Raw genomic sequence first — 19,975 nt, forward strand, 5'->3', positions numbered from 1 at the left:
AAAAGTTCAATTCTGAATTTCGGCAAACAACATCCAGAATTCATATTAGTAACTAACAAATACACGTGCACAATGCCTAGAAAGCTTAGAGTTTACAGGACACACATCGAGCAAATATGCAGCAAAAGTTCACTTCTTAATTTGGGCAAACAACATAAAGAAATCATATTATTACCTCTAGGATTGGGGAAGCCGAGAGAGACTGGAAACAACATGTATGTCTAGAAAGCTTACATGACCTCTATAAAGCACTTTTGAACAGGGCTGCTTATCTGCACATACACAAGATACACTCAGACATCATCAAAACTATATTACTTGCATTTATTGCCCATGTATGCACAGCAATAGAACTACAATGACAGTTTGAAGGAAACGACACATAGAAGCGCAGTCCTATACATAGAATAACCTAACAAAAACTTGACAAAATCTTAGGCCCTCCCTGGTCAATTTGCACCAAAAACACCAGAGCAATCTAAGGAAAATAAATACAGCAAACATGGCAACCCAACACACCAAATCTACCAGAACAAAGAATGTGAAACTTTATTAACACCTCATGTACATCAACACATCCCCTTCTCCTCATGATGGTTTGGTGCCAAGATACCTTCCGGTGTTGGGGTTCGACCTCGTCTTCTCTTTGCTTGTACTTGTGTTTTATGTCAAAAGCAAGACCGGATAAATTATTGGGATCTGACGAACACGAATAGTATGGAATATTACTAATGGTGGGCGTACAACCCTTTGGTTCAGGTAGCATTGCTTCAATCTTAGGATGTGTATCTTCTGCATTTGATGCCAAACAACTATGGGTGTCAGCCTGCTCATGTGAACAAAAAAAATTCAAACAAGAGCACTCAAATATTCATCTTGGAAGGGTCATCTGTACATAATAATTCCATGTACTGATCTATCAGAAGGAGAACGGACAGCCTCTGTTCACATGACCAATACCATATACTGATCTATCAGACCAAAAGGTAAAAACAAAAACTTCTAAGACCTTCATTTACAAATGTAGCTTTGCTCAGTGGGTAAGAGGAGTACAAAATCAATGCATGTGATCTACTACACAGAAAAATCCGAAAATGCAGGAATAGGTGTGACTGTGTTCAAGAGAGATATAATTCACCTTGCTCTTCTTGATCAAACTCTTCCTAAAAATTCTTCTTATAGTCTCCACAAGTAACTAAAAGTTGAGGAATCAAAATAAGATTATCAGAGAACCGGAGAATCAAGAAGTAAAAACTGAGAAAAAAAAAGATGCGAACGTAGGTGGGCAGCCTAGATCGGAAAGGAATGGGAAGCGAAGGGGAAACAAAAGATGTATTACTCTAGAAGATTTGTGGAAATAAAACATTACCTCGGCTCAGTTGAGTGGTACAAGAAATTGGATGTCCGTGCGAGCTTCTCCAGCTTGTCTTGCTTCATTTTTCTGCAGAAACAGGACACCAAACAGCATGTTATTGTGAAGTTGCAGCAGATTGTGTAGAGCATAAACAACAGCAAGAAAGCACTGGAACTATACCAATCTACCTGTATTGGTCCTGAGTCATGAGTTACGGCAGGATTTACTCGCTAAGATTATCCAACACAGGGCGGAGGATAACCAGCTGCAGCTCGGGCAGCAAAGCACGTAATCCCCTATAATGGAATTAGGTTCGTTCATTTTTTGGTGGGAGAAACTGTGTTGGAACATTTTTTTTGTCAACAAGCAAAGGATGTCTCTAGGCCCTTTTATGTAAATTATGCCCTATATAGTCTTATTATAGTCATATAGGATGATACACCAGAAGTAATTGTGCTCTGTGCAGATTCTCTATAGTGGTGTGCCTAGCTGGTTTAGAGGCAGATTGGCATACAAAAAGCATATAATATGTTTCTGTTTCCATTTTCTAGATGGCGCACCAACCTTTTTGAAGCTCACATCATTTCTTTATAGCATAGTTTTCTACCCTTGAGCTTATTCATGAGTCTTAAATCTTCAGTTGGCATCAAGTACGTATAACATAGTAAAAGCACCAAGTACCCTTCATTCCACTCAAATATAATGCTCCTAAGCCTTACTAATCTTGACCAACGTTATAATAACGATGAATACAACAAGTCATACAAGCAGGCACTGCTTGGCACAGATATGGCAGCCACATTAGCATCTGTAGGAGCAAACAAAACAGCAAACCTTGAACAAATCAGCACATAGAAACAAGAGAGGGGCATAGGGAGGCGTGGAGGAGAAAAGACCTTGAGCTGCTGCTGTTCCTATCCATGTCTGGGCGTCATCCTCCTCTCCTTCCCTGCATCCACCAACAAAAAAGAGTAAACAGGGAGGGGTGAGGGGGAAACCACATCCACGGCTGCCGAAAAGAACCAAACAGGGAGGGGGAGAGGGAACTCCGCCTATGTTGTCTCAACATAGCCGGTCCCAACCCCGGGTAAAGGAGGAGGGTTGTGATAGGCTTGGCGAGCCAACGTAAAAACTCAGCCACTCTTATGGAGATGAAACCCAAAAGATTTTCGTTGGGGCGTAACCCTCTCAGCGACGCGCCACATCGGAACCCGGGTGTGGTGGAAAATGGGCAAGGTCCGGGCCGTCACCCCCCAAGTGGCGCGCCGTATCTTGATTCGGATACGGTGGCAAGTCAGCGAGGATCGGGTCGTCGCATCCTTAGTGGCGCGCTACATCGGCGCCCGGATGTAGTGGAAAATGAGCAAGGGTCTTCGCATTTGACTCGACGAGTGCGAAGGGTAAGGAAGCTAGCCGAGCCTAGGAGGATTCGCTTAGGTAGCTAGAACGTAGGGTCTCTGACAGGGAAGCTTCGGGAGCTAGTTGATGCAACAGTGAGGAGAGGTGTTGATATCCTTTGCGTCCAAGAAACCAAATGGAGAGGACAGAAGGCGAAGGAGGTGGAGGATACCGGCTTCAAGCTATGGTACACGGGGACGGCTGCAAACAGAAATGGCGTAGGCATCTTGATCAACAAGAGCCTCAAGTATGGAGTGGTAGACGTCAGGAGACGTGGGGACCGGATTATCCTGGTCAAGCTGGTAGCTGAGGACTTGGTTCTCAATGTTATCAGCGCATATGCCCCGCAAGTAGGCCACAATGAGAACACCAAGAGGGAGTTCTGGGAAGGCTTGGAAGACATGGTTAGGAGTGTACCGATTGGTGAGAAGCTCTTCATAGGAGGAGACCTCAATGGCCACGTGGGTACATCTAACACAGGTTTTGAAGGGGCGCATGGGGGCTTTGGCTATGGCATCAGGAATCAAGAAGGAGAAGATGTCTTAAGCTTTGCTCTAGCCTACAACATGATTGTAGCTAACACCCTCTTTAGAAAGAGAGAATCACATCTGGTGACTTTTAGTAGTGGCCAACACTCTAGCCAGATTGATTTCATCCTCTCGAGAAGAGAAGATAGGCGTGCGTGCCTAGACTGTAAGGTGATACCTGGGGAGAGTGTTGTACCCCAGCATAAGCTGGTGGTTGCTGACTTCCGCTTTCGGATTCGTGTCCAGCGGGATAAGCATGCCAAGGTTGCTAGAACGAAGTGGTGGAAGCTCAAGGGGGAGGTAGCTCAGGTGTTCAAGGAGAGGGTATTTAAGGAGGGCCCTTGTGAGGAAGGAGGGGATGCGGACAATGTGTGGATGAAGATGGCGACTTGCATTCGTAAGGTGGCCTCGGAGGAGTTTGGAGTGTCCAGGGGAAGGAGAAGCGAAGATAAGATACCTGGTGGTGGAATGATGATGTCCAGAAGGCGCTTAAAGAGAAGAAAGATTGCTTCAGACGCCTATACCTGGATAGGAGTGCAGACAACATAGAGAAGTACAAGATGGCGAAGAAGGCCGCAAAGCGAGCTGTTGGTGAAGCAAGGGGTCGGGCATATGAGGACCTCTACCAACGGTTAGGCACGAAGGAAGGTGAAAGGGACATCTATAAGATGGCTAAGATCCGGGAGAGGAAGACGAGGGATATTGGCCAAGTCAAATGCATCAAGGACGGAGCAGGCCAACTCTTGGTGAAGGACGAAGAGATTAAGCATAGATGGCGGGAGTACTTCGACAAGCTGTTCAATGGGGAGAATGAGAGTTCTACCATTGAACTGAATGACTCCTTTGATGAGACCAGCATGCGTTTTGTGCGGCGCATCCAGGAGTCTGAGGTGAAGGAGGCTTTAAAAAGGATGAAAGGAGGCAAGGCGATGGGCCCTGATTGTATCCCCATTGAGGTGTGGAAAGGTCTCGGGGACATAGCGATAGTATGGCTAACCAAGCTTTTCAACCTCATTTTTCGGGCAAACAAGATGCCAGAAGAATGGAGACGGAGTATATTAGTACCAATCTTCAAGAACAAGGGGGATGTTCAGAGTTGTACTAATTACCGTGGAATTAAGCTGATGAGCCATACAATGAAGCTATGGGAGAGAGTCATTGAGCACCGCTTAAGAAGAATGACAAGCGTGACCAAAAATCAGTTTGGTTTCATGCCTGGGAGGTCGACCATGGAAGCCATTTTCTTGGTACGACAACTTATGGAGAGATATAGGGAGCATAAGAAGGACTTGCATATGGTGTTCATTGACTTGGAGAAGGCCTATGATAAGATACTGCGGAATGTCATGTGGTGGGCCTTGGAGAAACACAAAGTCCTAGCAAAGTACATTACCCTCATCAAGGACATGTACAATAATGTTGTGACAAGTGTTCGAACAAGTGATGTCGACACCGATGACTTCCCGATTAAGATAGGACTGCACCAGGGGTCAACTTTGAGCCCTTATCTTTTTGCATTGGTGATGGATGAGGTCACAAGGGGTATACAAGGAGATATCCCATGGTGTATGCTCTTTGCGGATGATGTGGTGCTAGTTGACGATAGTCGGACGGGGGTAAATAGGAAGTCAGAGTTATGGAGACAAACCTTGGAATCGAAAGGGTTTAGGCTTAGTAGAACTAAAACCGAGTACATGATGTGCGGTTTCAGTACTACTAGCTGTGAGGAGGAGGAGGTTAGCCTTGATGGCCAGGTGGTACCTCGGAAGGACACCTTTCGGTATTTGGGGTCAATGTTGCAGGAGGATGGGGGTATTGATGAAGATGTGAACCATCGAATCAAAGCCGGATGGATGAAGTGGCGCCAAGCTTCTGGCATTCTCTGTGACAAGAGAGTGCCACAAAAGCTAAAAGGCAAGTTCTACAGGACGGCGGTTCGACCCGCAATGTTGTATGGCGCGGAGTGTTGGCCGACTAAAAGGCGACATGTTCAACAGTTAGGTGTGGCGGAGATGCGTATGTTGAGATGGATGTGTGGCCACACGAGGAAGGATCGAGTCCGGAATGATGATATATGAGATAGAGTTGGGGTAGCACCAATTGAGGAGAAGCTTGTCCAACATCGTTTGAGATGGTTTGGGCATATTCAGCGCAGGCCTCCAGAAGCTCCAGTGCATAGCGGACGGCTAAAGCGTGCGGAGAATGTCAAGAGAGGGCGGGGTCGACCGATTTTGACATGGGAGGAGTCCGTTAAGAGAGACCTGAAGGATTGGAGTATCGACAAAGAGCTAGCTATGGACAGGGGTGCGTGGAAGCTTGCTATCCATGTGCCAGAGCCATGAGTTGGTTGCGAGATCTTATGGGTTTCACCTCTAGCCTACCCCAACTTGTTTGGGACTAAAGGCTTTGTTGTTGTTATTGTAGGGAGGGGGAGAGGGGAGTGGGGGCACCTTGAACTCGAGTTGCTGGACGCCAGCACCATGGAGATCGAGGTTCAGGTGTAAGAAGCCCTCAACGATGGCTACCTTTGTGGCTGGGTGCGCCCCTCCTGCTGCTCCTCCTCCTCGAGCAGGACAAGGCCGGCGGCTGCAGCGCGAGAAGAAGGTCATGCTCCTGTATCCTGCTGCTCCCTTCCTCCTGTCTCGAGGCTGAGCTCCTCCTGCCGAGGCCGGATCGAGGCCGACGGGCGCCGGCAGAGCACGGGGCGGCCGAGGCCGAGGCGCAGTGGAGAGGGAGGGGAGCGGGGCGGATCAAATCGAGCGCCGCCGTTGTCTCCCTGTTCCTGCCGCTGGAGGGAATGGTGAAGGAGAGGAGGAGGAGGCGCGGTCGAGAGCAAGGCAGAAGGGCAGGACCTAGGGTTTGTGGTGGCTGAGGGAGAGAGATCGAGGAGGGAGGGAGGGTTGTGGAGTGCGGGTGATTGGATTGGGCCGAGGGGCTTTCGATGGCAGGGTTACCCATGCCCCCGCAAATGGTGCGACACGCACGCGGCATGCGGGGAGAGGGCGCACTCGCACCTCAAAACGGCTTACCCAGCCAATAGGCACGGGACAAGAGCCCACCCGTCATTGACCATGTGAAGTTACCACGTGGTCAAAACCAACAGCGAGAGCAGCGAGCATCGAACGGCCCAAACAAAGTCAAAGACCAGATTGACCACGATCCAATGGCCAACGAAGGCTGAAATCGGGGGAGCCTCCTGGAGATGAGTTTGCTAGCTTCTTTTTTGTTTTAAATTACTAGTAAATGTGTTATGTGTACGTGCAACTTGTGTGGTTGTTGCACGGGCTCTAACACGCTCTTTGAGAAAAAAAGGTGACACAGCTTTCGATATACGTGACGTGGCGGCATCATACAGTAGCATCATTAGCTATAGTTGTAGTACACTCCTACTAGGACGACAACTCCTATAAAACCTTGCGCTTGGCTCTTTGCCTCTTCGGGAGGTTCAACAGTTCGTACTCGTGTGAACCTTGCACTTGGCTCTTCGCCTCTTCGGAAGGTCCAATAATGATGATACTATAGTACAATATGTTTCTGGAAATCTGACACCGATTGAACTGCTGCGCGTCCACTGCGAGGGCGAGGGCGAGGGAGAGGGAGAGGGCGCTGTAGTCAAAATCCTCTCCTCGTCCTGCGAACCACCGCGCGTGTGGGCGAGGGAGAGGCATAGTAAGCAAGCTTCTCCTCGTTCGGCGAGTTGACGAGACACATCAAAGCAGTACTAGTACTAGTAGTAGTCCATATTGCGTCCTTTTCGATTAATATGGCTTAATTTGAAACGAGAAAAATACACTGGCGGTCAACGTATGTAACAATACGCTCTTTATGGTCACTATATATAGTTTTGCGGTGATTATACGATCACTAGCTCATCCTAGAGCACCGTATTGCACCCTACTGACCGGCCACATAGTCGACGTGGCACTTTGTTGACTGGTTAAATTGTCACCTGGTTTCTGGGTCCCACCTGTCAGTTGGCAGAGCAAAGAAATCAGTTAAACAAAACTTTACGCAGGCGCGACACGAGTCCAACCCTTGAGCGCGAACCGCCCTGGCTGTGTATGTGAGTGCATGCACGTGTACTCCCTCGGTCTTCCAACAAAGAGTGTACATCGGCTATAAGGCTGGTCATAGTGGAGAGTAACATATACTAGTATCATGCATATGAATATATGATACTAGTGTATGATACTACATCTATAGTGCATAGTATCATAAAGTAGTATCATAGATGGTCTCATTTATTGCCATGCATGACACATACTCCCTCCTTTCTGGTTTATAGGGCTTATCTCAAAATTTTAGTTTTTCCATTTTATAAGGCTCAATTTGGTTGTAGCATAACATTTATTGTGTTACGGTATCTACCTATGTTACTACTACCCTCTCTCTCTTCTTTAATTGTTTGCCACATAAGCATGTTTGCGAGTCCCAAGTACATGATACTAGTTATGTTACCCCCACTATGGCCAATCTAAAACAAAGAGTGTAGTACATAATGTACATCTACACTTACAATGCATTTAGCCTTCATTTAATCTACTTCTCTCAATGGTCGCATGCACACATAAGTTTGATACTTTTAGGCGTTAATTATGCCATGGTCGATGTGTAAATCTCTAAATGTACAGTCTTTCATGAACGTAGGGAGTAGCTTGAGCACTTGAGCGTGAGCGTGTGTGTTGCGTCGTGTCCTGTGTGCCACATGGGTGCGTGAGTGTTGCGTTTGTCCATGTGTACGTGTGAGTGTTGCATGTTGCATGCATGCATGCATGCATGGGGCGTACTCCCTCCCATTGACATGTTCATATTTCAAGCTTCCTCTATTCCCTCCATATGTTGATACACCCTGTGTTCCCAAATACGGAGTAAAAGCCTACCTCTGTTCCCAAATACGGAGTATTTGTCTTTCTACAGATTTCAATAAGTGACTAGGTACGGAGCAAAATGAGTGAAGTGAGCATAGAGGCATAGGGATACTGTAGAAAGGAAGTCCTCGCGATCCATTATTCCCCATCTCGGTCAGAGAGAACTATTCAACTAGTCTTTGCAGTGAAGTGACAATACACGCTGCAGCAGATGGGACACGTAATTAATAAGCTGAACCTGCGTGTTGGTGTTACTAAATCAGCCTTACCCAGTACTGCCATCATTTTGCTAGTAGAGCACGCTTCCGCAAATACGCCTACGCACCTCTGTCCTCCATTAACTGACATATGGGCCCTCTTGTGGTAGACCCACATGTCATCGGTGTAACTATTTACACTCCGAAGGACGGTATATCCTGGTAGTAGTACTAGTAGAATTGAGATTTAATGCACTTTCTTCCCCGTCTTCCACTCTTCTTCCTCCTCTCTTCTTCTTCCTCCTCTCTTCCCCATCGTCGGCCACACACCATTTACCCCCGCTCACTGCTCCCCCGCCCGCGCCATCTTCCTTGGTAGCTCGCGCGTACCATATCCCCTCGCTCACTGCTCGGCCACACGAGGAGAAGCTTCTTCGCTCGCCCGCCCGAATCTACTTCCCTGTTGGCTCGCAGGCACCGAAAACCCCAATGGCAGAACCGACTGACACGCAGAGCCGCGATTGGAATTCCCTCCCCGATGTTCTATTGGCGCAGATCTATAGTCGTATGGACCTACTCAGCACCGTCCGTCTGGCCGCATGCTCGTTGTCTTTGTACCGTCTACTCGTCTGCAACCGACCGGCTCTTTTCAAGACACCCTGCTTGCTTATGCCCGATCCTCGCAGGTGACCCAGACACCGACTTGACGATCCTACGAAGGTTTCCGTGGTGCCCCACGACATGCTACCACTACCCGTCCACCTGTCCTTCATGCGCGGCCACTATTGGGCGGGCATGAAGGCCAACTAGATCATCCTCATCCACCACTCCTGTAGCCGTGGCGTCTCGTGGATATCTACACCCAGCGAGAGATAACCCTTCTATCATTGGATACCGCCACCATCGAGCCTCGCGGCCCGCCGGACACTCCTGCCTACTACGCACGAGACGCGTCAAGCTTTTGGCTCGACCTCTATTTGCAGAAAGTTGTAATCTGTGAAGTGCCCACACCATCAGAAGACTACGTGGATTACAAGCTCATTGCCTTGTTCAACATGGGATTACTCTATCTGGAATCCGGTCGCCATACATGGTTATGGCTCATCCTCAATCCTGTTGAGGCAACATTTTTGTCTGATGCTATAGTGCATGATGGCATCATTTACGCGGTCGACACACAGATTGCCTGCCTATACTGGTGGAATCTATCATTGTGTAATTGTTCTATCTCATCTCATCTTTACCTTATGAATACAATTGTCTGTTCATTTGTTACAAATTTAGAATACATAGCATGTCTATAACCACATCATTGCTATATGTTCCTCTCATTTCCTAGATTTTTATGACCACACATGTTATTGTTAGAGTTGATATGAGAACAATTGGCATCTAATGATTGTTAGAATACATATTATGAGCATAATATCATGATTGTCGTATGTTACTCTCGTTTACAAGATTTTTATAACAACGCATGTTATTGCTTAGAGTTGATATGAGAACAGTAGTAGTAAGTGCTATGGTAGAATATGAGTAGGCGCTGTCATAGCTGCTTTCCTCTCATTATTACATGATGTTTGAACCATGACATATTGCTAGAATACGAAAGCCATTGGCTTATTTTTTTTAACTTGGGGTATGATTATGACCACGGCATTGCAATTCTCTGTATATGATATGTGTCACTGTTATAATAATCTTAATTCCACATATACTCTGAACATGATTGTTTATTTTTGTCCTTTTGGTCTCCAATTTGAATTGTTGCAGCTGACGCAAATGCGAGCCTTCATGATTCCAGGACCTGGAATCGTACCAGCCGATGGGTGGTGGTTTATCGCTCGTTCAGCTGACGGCGGTCATTTGATGCTCATTCGCACGTACCAAATTGACCAAACCCTTACATCAAACCACATGCAGTACAATGTGTGGGGCGTTCGTGACATTGATGGCTATGGCTGCTTCGTGTTCGAGAAAGATCCCAACTCCATTGGGCCAGGCGTATTCAACTGGATGCGGGTTTACAGCCTCGGCAACCACTTCTTGTTCCTCGGGCTCAATTACCCGATCATCCAACCAATCATCGATCATATCACGGTGATGATTACCGTGCTATGCAACTTCCATTTGCGAGGGGGGCTGTGTTTACACATCATACCATGGGTTTCATGAATCACCATATCCAGAGATTCGTCGACACAACTTGTTGCCAGATAATCTTCAATGTGTGAAAGGCATCAAGCTTCCATGCGATGGATGGCTTTTGCAAACTCGACATGCGGCAATGTGGTTCATGCCAACAGCAAATATGCACAACTTGATTCGTGCTGATATCTAGACTGAGCCATTTATTCTGCTGCTGTAGCACGATCCTCTTTTGTTGGATATTATGTACTGTTGTTAGTTTGAAGCACTCATCTGGTTTGAAGGATAGTAGATACCTTCCTAGGATCAAGTGCATCCTAACTCACATGCGTAGGATGTACTGATAATGATGATGGAGATGTTGTGCAGAAGCCATATATATATATATATATATATATATATATATATATATATATATATATATATATATATATATATCAGTTAGGCTTCAAGTGCGTACTTGTTAGTTAAACCTATGTATAAATTGTGACACTAAATACGACTAGTAAGTAGTACAGTAGCAGTACTGGTATACGCCGGTCAAATTATTCATCATGTCCACACATTCAATTGACGTGACAACACGCTGCGCGTGAGGTGACACAAGAATCCTGGCGGCGCGTTCGGGTATTCTGGACTTCAGATTTGGAGTGCCACTTATCTGTCAAAATCTTTCATCATTCACTTAAAACAGTCGATTGATCATACATTGAGTATCATATAACTGAAATTACCGATGCAAGTCGAAGAAGGATTGGCCGGTGCGACCGGCTGGCGTCTAGTTCGATCCCACGGATCAGGAGCTGATCGAGCACCTTGAGGCCAAAGTGAGTGGTGACAGTGCGAGATTTCAGTCCCTCATCGATTTGTTCATACCAACCATCGACGGTGAGCATTGCATATGGTACCCAACCTGAGAAACTTCCAGGTAAGACACCGATCGACCGTCTACTTGCACAAACATATTGCTTTGTTTGTAGCTCTATTTTTTTGTGATTTTCCAAGTAAGTCGCTTTGTCAGGCCTGTTGGGCTGCAAATCTTTCAAGACGAGGAGAGCTTTCATTCGGCTGGCCAAGAAAATGGCCCATCAGTAATGAGAAATGGGATGTACATTTTTAAAACACATTAAACCGGCAATTATTTTCAAATATCTTTTTTTATTTCGAGAATTTAAATTACATTAACTTTTATGCATGGAGAATTTGTTGGATTTTATACTGATATACATTTATTTTTAAAATCAGTTTGAATGTGAGTCGAAATTTCGGGATTAAAAACAGTTCGGACCGCACCGAAATATGCAAAATTTCGTATCATTTTTTAACCGTGGCCACAATATGGGTTGTAAGGCTAACAAAAAGAATATGGGCTCCAAAAAAACCTTAAGAATTTGCAAATGGGTTGTAAATTATTAGAAATAATGGCAGATGGGTTGTATGCTGTTTTCCACAGATTTGAGGCTTTCCTAAAAATAGGTTAACGCACAAGCAATGACTGTTGGATGGCATCCAACGGCCGTCGTGCTTCTTCAATCTCTGCTCTTCCTGCTCCAGCCGCTCAAACAAGCGCCGGTGGGACTACTTGCTCCCTCCTCCCCGCGGTCGGCTGTGCTACCGCACAGGCCTCACCGCCCCATCGTACTCCCATCGCTGGCCTAGCCATCCCTCTACTCACCCACACCTGCTGTTATTCTCCGGTGACGGCAGACGAACCAGTAAACCCTCGTACAATCGTACTCCTCTCCGCGTGTGCATCCACTGCCGCGTCTTCCCCGGCTCCGCGTCGTCCCCTTCCTAGGCCTCGCCATCGTCCACCGCCTTGGTGCTCTCGGCGCGGCGTGGTCAACGTGGTCAGCGACATTCCATCGGAAGAGTACTGTACGTGGAGAGGCTGACAGCTGGGTCCACTGCCACAGCCCAATTTTTTTGTGATTTTCCAAGTAAGTCGCTTTGTCAGGCCTGTTGGGCTGCAAATCTTTCAAGACGAGGAGAGCTTTCATTCGGCTGGACGAGAAAATGGCCCATCAGTAATGAGAAATGGGATGTACATTTTTATAACACATCAAACCGGCAATTAGTTTCAAATATCTTTTTTTTCATTTCGAGATTTTAAATTACATTAACTTTCATGCCTGGAGAATTTGTTGGATTTTATATTGATATACATCTATTTTTAAAATCAGTTTGAATGTGAGTCGAAATTTCGGGATTAAAAACAGTTCGGACCGCACCGAAAAATGCAAAATTTCGTATAATTTTTTAACCGTGGCCACAATATGGGCTATAATGCTAACAAAAAGAATATGGGCTCAAAAAAACCTTAAGAATTTGCAAATGGGCTATAAATTATTAGAAATAATGGCAGATGGGTTGTATGCTGTTTTCCACAGATTTGAGGCTTTCCTAAAAAAAAGGTTAACGCACAAGCAATGACTGTTGGATGGCCATCCAACGGCCGTCGTGCTTCTTCAATCTCTACTCTTCCTGCTCCAGCCGCTCAAACAAGTGCCGGCGGGACTGCCTCCTCCCCCTCCCCGCGTCCGGCTGTGCTGCCGCGCAGGCCTCACCGCCCCACCGTACTCCCATCGCTGGCCTAGCCATCCCTCTACTCACCCACACCTGCTGTTATTCTCCAGCGACGGCTGATGAACCTGTAAACCCTCGTATATTCGTACTCCTCTCTGCATGGGCATCCACTATCGCATCTTCCCCGGCTCCACGTCGTCCCCTTCCTAGGCCTCACCGTCGTCCACCGCCTTGGTGCTCTCTGCGTGGCGTGGTCAACATGGTCAACGACATTCCATCGGAAGATTACTATACGTGGAGAGGCTGACAGCTGGGTTCACGGCCACAGCCCAATTTTTTTGTGATTTTCCAAGTAAGTCGCTTTGTTAGGCCTGTTGGGCTGCAAATCTTTCAAGACGAGGAGAGCTTTCATTCGGCTGGCCGAGAAAATGGCCCATCAGTAATGAGAAATGGGTTGTACATTTTTAAAACACATCAAACCGGCAATTAGTTTCAAATATCTTTTTTTTTCATTTCGAGATTTTAAATTACATTAACTTTTATGCATGGATAATTTGTTGGATTTTATATTGATATACATTTATTTTTAAAATCAGTTTGAATGTGAGTCGAAATTTCGGGATTAAAAATAGTTCGGACCGCACCGAAATATGCAAAATTTCGTATAATTTTTTAACCGTGGCCACAATATGGGCTGTAATGCTAACGAAAAGAATATGGGCTCCAAAAAAACCTGAAGAATTTGCAAATGGGCTGTAAATTTTTAGAAATAATGGTAGATGGGTTGTATGCTGTTTTCCAAAGATTTGAGGCTTTCCTAAAAAAAAGGTTGACGCACAAGCAATGACTGTTGGATGGCCATCCAACGGCCATCGTGCTTCTTCAATCTCTGCTCTTCATGCTCCGGCCGCTCAAACAAGCGCCGGCGGGACTGCCTGCTCCCTCCTCCCGGCGGCCGGCTGTGCTGCCGCGCAGGCTTCACCGCCCCACCGTACTCCCATCGCTGGCCTAGCCATCCCTCTACTCACCCACACCTGCTGTTATTCTCCGGCGACGGCAAACGAACCAGTAAACCCTCGTACAGTCGTACTCCCCTTCGTGTGGGAAAGAATTGTCAAGTCTTCCCTGCCTCCGTGTCGTTCCCTTCCTAGGCCTCGCCGTTGTCCACCGCCCTGGTGCTCTCGGCGCGGCCTGGTCAACATGGTCAACGACCGACATGCATCTGAAGTGGATTGTACGTGGAGAGGCCGACAGGGTCCACGGCCGCACGCAAGGAAATGCCTCCTTATTACGCGCAAAATAATGATTCCTCCACCTGACATCAGGGACCCACCGAAAGGGCCTCTGTATTTCGCGAAAAAAAACGTTACCGCCGCTGATAGCTCGGACCCTCCAGCTATATCTTCGCACGCAAGGATGTGCCTCCTTATTACGCACAAAAAAATGAATACTCCCCCTGTTAGCCGGGACCCAGTATAGTGGCAGGCTGACTTGTGGGCCTACTAAGTTGACGGGGACGGAGGTCTTTGTCAAGTTAGTCAATATGCACGATTCTAGCTCCAGTGACCGTACAATGTCCATCCAACGGTCGTAGTGCTTCTTCAACCTCTGGTCTTCTTGCTCCAACCGCCCAAACCATCTTCGGTCGTGCCTTGTGCTCCTGCCTCCCGTGGCCGGCTGCGACGCGGCGGAGGCCTCACCGCCGCCTACTACTCCCACTGCTGGTCAGGCCATCCCTCTACTCACCCACACCCCTTGTTATTCTGCAGCGACGGCAGCCTCACACCAAAGTGAACCAGTGAACCCTCGTACTCCTCTACGCATGGGCATCCACTGCCGCCTCTTCCCCGGCTCCGCATCGTCCCCTTCCTAGGCCTCGCCGTCGTCCACCGCCCTGGTGCTCTCGGCGCGGTGTGGTCAATGTGGTCAAGGAACGGCTTCCATCGTACGTGGACTATACGTGGAGAGGCTGACAGCTGGCTCCACGGCCGCAACAAGGAAGTGCCTCCTTATTACGTGCAAAATAATTATTCCTCCACCTGACAGCGAGGACCCACCGGACGGGCCATCATATTTCGTGAAAAAAACATTTCCCCCTGACTGCTGGGACCCACCAGCTACATCTTCGCATGCAAGGAAGTGCCTGACAGTCGGAACCCACCTGGTCGAAGCATACGTAGCATTGTCATTCTGGTCGCGAACGTGTATGTACATATATACTGGTCGATGTAGAGGCGCGCACATGTCGTAGTAGAGGCGCGCACGTAGCATGTACACATACGTACAGCGGCCAGTGCGCAAGAAAGAAAATACGGCCACACATGTGTACATACGGGCGGGGTCTCGAACGCCTACTCGTGCATACATATGTCCAAGGCTTGTGTACATGGCTGGGTCGGAATGGAGAAACAATGTCGTCGTCGTGTTCATGGGGAGCCAAATGGCTGGGTCGGAATGGAATGCATCGTCGTCTTCATCAGGAGGGCTTGGACGGAATAGGCGATGGAAACGAGGCCTGGCGTACCGCAGAACGGAGGAAACGGCCTTGTGTTCAACTGGCCACGTTTGAAATGAGATCCTGTTCATCGGGAGGGGTGTGGCATACTGCAAAACGGAGGAAACGGACCTCCTACGGTCGAAACGGGGGTCCTGTTGATCGGGAGGGGTGTGGCGTACCGCAAAATGGAGGAAACGGACCTCCTACGGTCGAAACGGGGGTCCTGTTGATCGGGAGGGGTGTGGCGTACCGCAAAACGGACAAAACGGACTTGTGTTGGAGCGCTACGGTCGAAACAGGGGTCCTGTTCATCGGGAGGGGTGTGGCGCACCGCAAAACGGGACTCCACGGGATACTGTTCATCTCCACCGTCGACCTCCTCCAGCCTGCACGGGCTACCGTCGACCTCCTCCAGCCTCCACGGGCCCCTGTTCATCCAGCCTCCACCGCGCCCTACTCCACCGGCTACTATTCAACCATTATCGTCATAGAAGTGTCATATGTATGATACCGGGTTTTGTCATGATACCGGGTTTTGTCACAATTATCGTCATAGAAGTGTCATATGTATGACAGAAAAAAAATCGTTCGGCCCAAAATGTCACGGATGTGTCTTCTTTTTGTAGTGTAAGCTTGCAAGCAAATGACTAAGGAGTTGGTCGCAAGGTGATGTATTACGGAACAAGTAAAGAGACTTGCCGATAACGAGATTGAACTAGGTATGAAGATATCGATGATCGAATCTCGAGCAAGTAACATATCGATGGACAAAAGGAATTACGTATGTTGTCATAACGGTTGGACTGATAAAGATCTTTGTAGAATATGTAGGAGCCAATATGGGCATCCAGGTTCCGCTATTGGTTATTGACCCTCCCACCCACCTATATATATGTGGGAGGGGGCGCCTAGCAAACAACAGACAATTTCCTAGCCGTGTGCGGCGTCCCCCTCCACCGTTTACACCCCCGGTCATATTTTCGTAGTGCTTAGGTGAAGCCCTACAGAGATCACTTCACCATCACCGTCACTATGCTGTCGTGCTATCGGAACTCATCCACTACCTTGCTGTCTTGCTGGATCAAGAAGGCGTGGACGTCACCAAGCTAAACATGTGCAGAACACGGAGATGTCGTGCGTTCGGTACTAGATCGGTTGGAGCGTGAAGAAAGTTCGACTACATCAACCGCATTGTGAAATGCTTCCCCTTACGGTCTACGAGGGTACGTAGACACACTCTCACCCTCTCATTGATATGCATCTCCTTGATAGATATTGCGTGTGCATAGAATTTTTTTTATTTTTCCATGCAATGTTTCCCAAAGTGGCATCTGAGCCAGGTCTATGCGTAGATGATATGCATGAGTAGAAACCATAGAGTTGTGGGCAGTGATAGTCATACTGCTTACCACCAACGTCTTATTTTGATTCGGAGGTATTATGGGATGAAACGGCTGGACCAACCTTACATGTCCACGTACATGAGACCGGTTACACCAACAAACATGCAACTAGTTTTGCATAAAGGTGGCTGGCAGGTGTGTGTCTCTCCTGCTTTAGTTGAATCGAATTTGACTGTCGGTCCTTGAAGAAGGTTAAAACATCAAACTTGATGAATCACCGTTGTGGTTTTTGCCGTAGGTAAGAATAGTTATTGCTAGAAGCCCATAGCAGCCACGTAGAACTTGCAACAACAAAGCAAAGGACGTCTAACTTGTTTTTGCAGGGCATGTTGTGATGTGATATGGTCAAGACATGATGTGATATACGTTATTGTATGAGATGATCATGTTTTGTAATTTATCGGCAACCGGCAAGAGCCTTATGGTTGTCTCGTTATTGTATGCAATGTAAACGCCGTGTAATTGCCTTACTTTATCGCTATGTGTTAGCAATAGTTGTAGAAGAAATACTTGGCGAGACAACCCTGACGCAACGATGGAGATCAAGGTGTCGAGCCAGTGACGATGGAGATCATGACGATGCTTTGGAGATGGAGATCAAAAGCACAAGATGATGTCACATATTTTGATTGCATGTGATGTTTATCTTTTTATGCATCTTATTTTGCTTAGAACGACGGTAGCATTATAAGATGATCCCTTCACTAAATTTCAAGATATAAGTGTTCTCCCCGAGTATGCACCATTGTGAAAGTTTGTCGTTTTGAGACACCACGTGATGATCGGGTGTGATAGACTCTACGTTCACATACAATGGGTGTAAGACAGTTTTGCACATGCAGAATACTTGGGTTAAACTAGACGAGCCTAGCATGTACAGACATGGTCTCGGAACACTGGAGACTGAAAGGTCGAACGTGAGTCATATAGTAGATATGATCAACGTAGAGATGTTCACCATTGATGACTACCCCATCTCACGTGATGATCGAACATGGTTAGTTGATTTGGATCACATATCACTTAGATAAACTTGAGGGATGTTTATTTAAGTGGGAGTTCATTAGTAATTTGATTAATTAAACTTAATTTATCATGAACTTAGTCCTGATAGTATTTGCAAATCTATGTTGTAAATCAATAGCTCGCGATATAGCTCCCCTATTTTTGATATGTTCCTAGAGAAAACTAAGTTGAAAGATGATAGTAGCAATGATGTGGACTGAGTCCGCGATCTGAGGATTATCCTCATTGCTGCATAAAAGAATTGTCTCCTTGAAGCGCCGCTAGGTGACAGACCTATTGCAGGAGCAGATGCAGACGTTATGAACGTTTGGCAAGCTCGATATGATGACTACTTGATAGTTTAGTGTTCCATGCTTTACGGCTTAGAACCAGCCTTCAAAAACGTTTTGAATGCCATGGAGCATATGAGATGTTCCAAGAGCTAAAAATTTGTATTTCAGACTCTTGCCGTGTCGAGAGGTATGAGACCTCTGACAAGTACTTTGCCTACAAGATGGATGAGAATAGCTCAGCCAATGAGCATGTTCTCAGAATGTCTAAGTACTACAATCCCTTGAATCAAGTGGGAGTTAATCTTCCATATAACATAGTGATTGACAGATTTCTCTAGCCACTATCACCAAGCTACTAGAACTTTGTGATGAACTATAATATGCAATGGATGACGAAAACAATTCTCGGGCTCTTCACGATGCTGAAATCGGCGAAGGTAGAAATCAAGAAAGAACATCAAGTGTTGATGGTTAATAAGACCACTCAAAAAAGGGCAAGGGAAAGAAAGGGAACTTCAAAAATAGTGGCAAGCAAGTTGCCACTCTCGGGAAGAACCCCAAAGCTGGACCCAAGCCTGAAACTAAGTACTTCTACTGCAAAGGGAATGGTCACTAGAAGCGGAACTGCCCGAAATACTTGGCGGATAAGAAGGATGGCAAAGTGAACAAAGGTATATTTGATATACATGTTATTGATATGTACTTTACTAGTGTTTGTAGGAACACCTGGGTATTTGATATTGGTTTAGTTGCCAGATTAGTAACTCGAAATAGGAGTTGCAAAATGAATAGAGACTAGTTAAGGACGAGGTGACGATGTGTGTTGGAAGTGATTCCAAGGTTGATACGAGCACCATCACACACTCCCTCTACCTTCGGGGTTAGTGTTGAACCTAAATAAATGTTATTTGGTGCTTGCGTTGAGCATGAATATGATTGGACCATGTTTATTGCAATATGGTTATTCATTTAAGTCAGAGAATAATTGTTGTTCTGTTTACATGAATAAAACCTTTTATGGTCATACACCCAATGTGAATGGTTTATTGAATCTCGATCGTAGTGATACACATATTCATAATATTGATGCCAAAAGATGCAAAGTTGATAATGATAGTGCAATATACCTTTGGCACTGCCATTTAGGTCATATTGGTGTAAAGCGCATGAAGAAACTCCATGCGCATGGACTTTTGGAATCACTTGATTATGAATCATTTGATACTTGCGAACCATGCCTCATGGGCAAGATGACTAAAACTCCGTTCTCCAGAACAATGGGGCGAGCTAATGATTTATTGGAAATAATACATACCGATGTGTGCGGTCTGATAAGTATTGAAGCACGCGGCGGGTATTGTTATTTTTTCACCTTCACTGATGATTTGAGTAGATATGGGTATATCAACTTCATGAAACACCAGTCTGAAACATTTGAAAAGTTCAAAAAATTCAGAGTGAATTTGAAAATCATCGTAACAAGAAAATAAAGTTTCTACAATCTGATCGCGAAGGCGAATATTTGAGTTACGAGTTTGGCCTTCATTTAAAACAATATGGAATTGATTCACAACTCACGCCACCTGGAACACCACACTGTAATGGTGTGTCCAAACATTGTAATCGTACTTTATTAGATATGGTGTGATCTATTATGTCTCTTACCGATTTACCACTATCATTTTGGGGTTATGCATTAGAGATAGCCGCATTCACGTTAAATAGGGCACCGTCTAAATCCAATTAGATGACACCGTAT

General features: G+C 46.3%; 1 long non-coding RNA gene across 1 annotated transcript; it reads right to left on the bottom strand.

Moving 5' to 3' along the window:
- Positions 1–354: 354 nt before the first annotated feature.
- On the bottom strand, positions 355–2,324 carry LOC123094333 (uncharacterized). The gene is made up of 4 exons (XR_006445802.1): positions 2,251–2,324; positions 1,370–1,441; positions 1,139–1,195; positions 355–826 (listed from the first exon to the last, which is right to left on the bottom strand). It is a non-coding gene; the product is annotated as an uncharacterized lncRNA (long non-coding RNA).
- Positions 2,325–19,975: the final 17,651 nt, after the last annotated feature.

This window comes from Triticum aestivum, chromosome 4B, assembly GCF_018294505.1.
Source record: "Triticum aestivum cultivar Chinese Spring chromosome 4B, IWGSC CS RefSeq v2.1, whole genome shotgun sequence".
NCBI lineage: Eukaryota > Viridiplantae > Streptophyta > Magnoliopsida > Poales > Poaceae > Triticum > Triticum aestivum.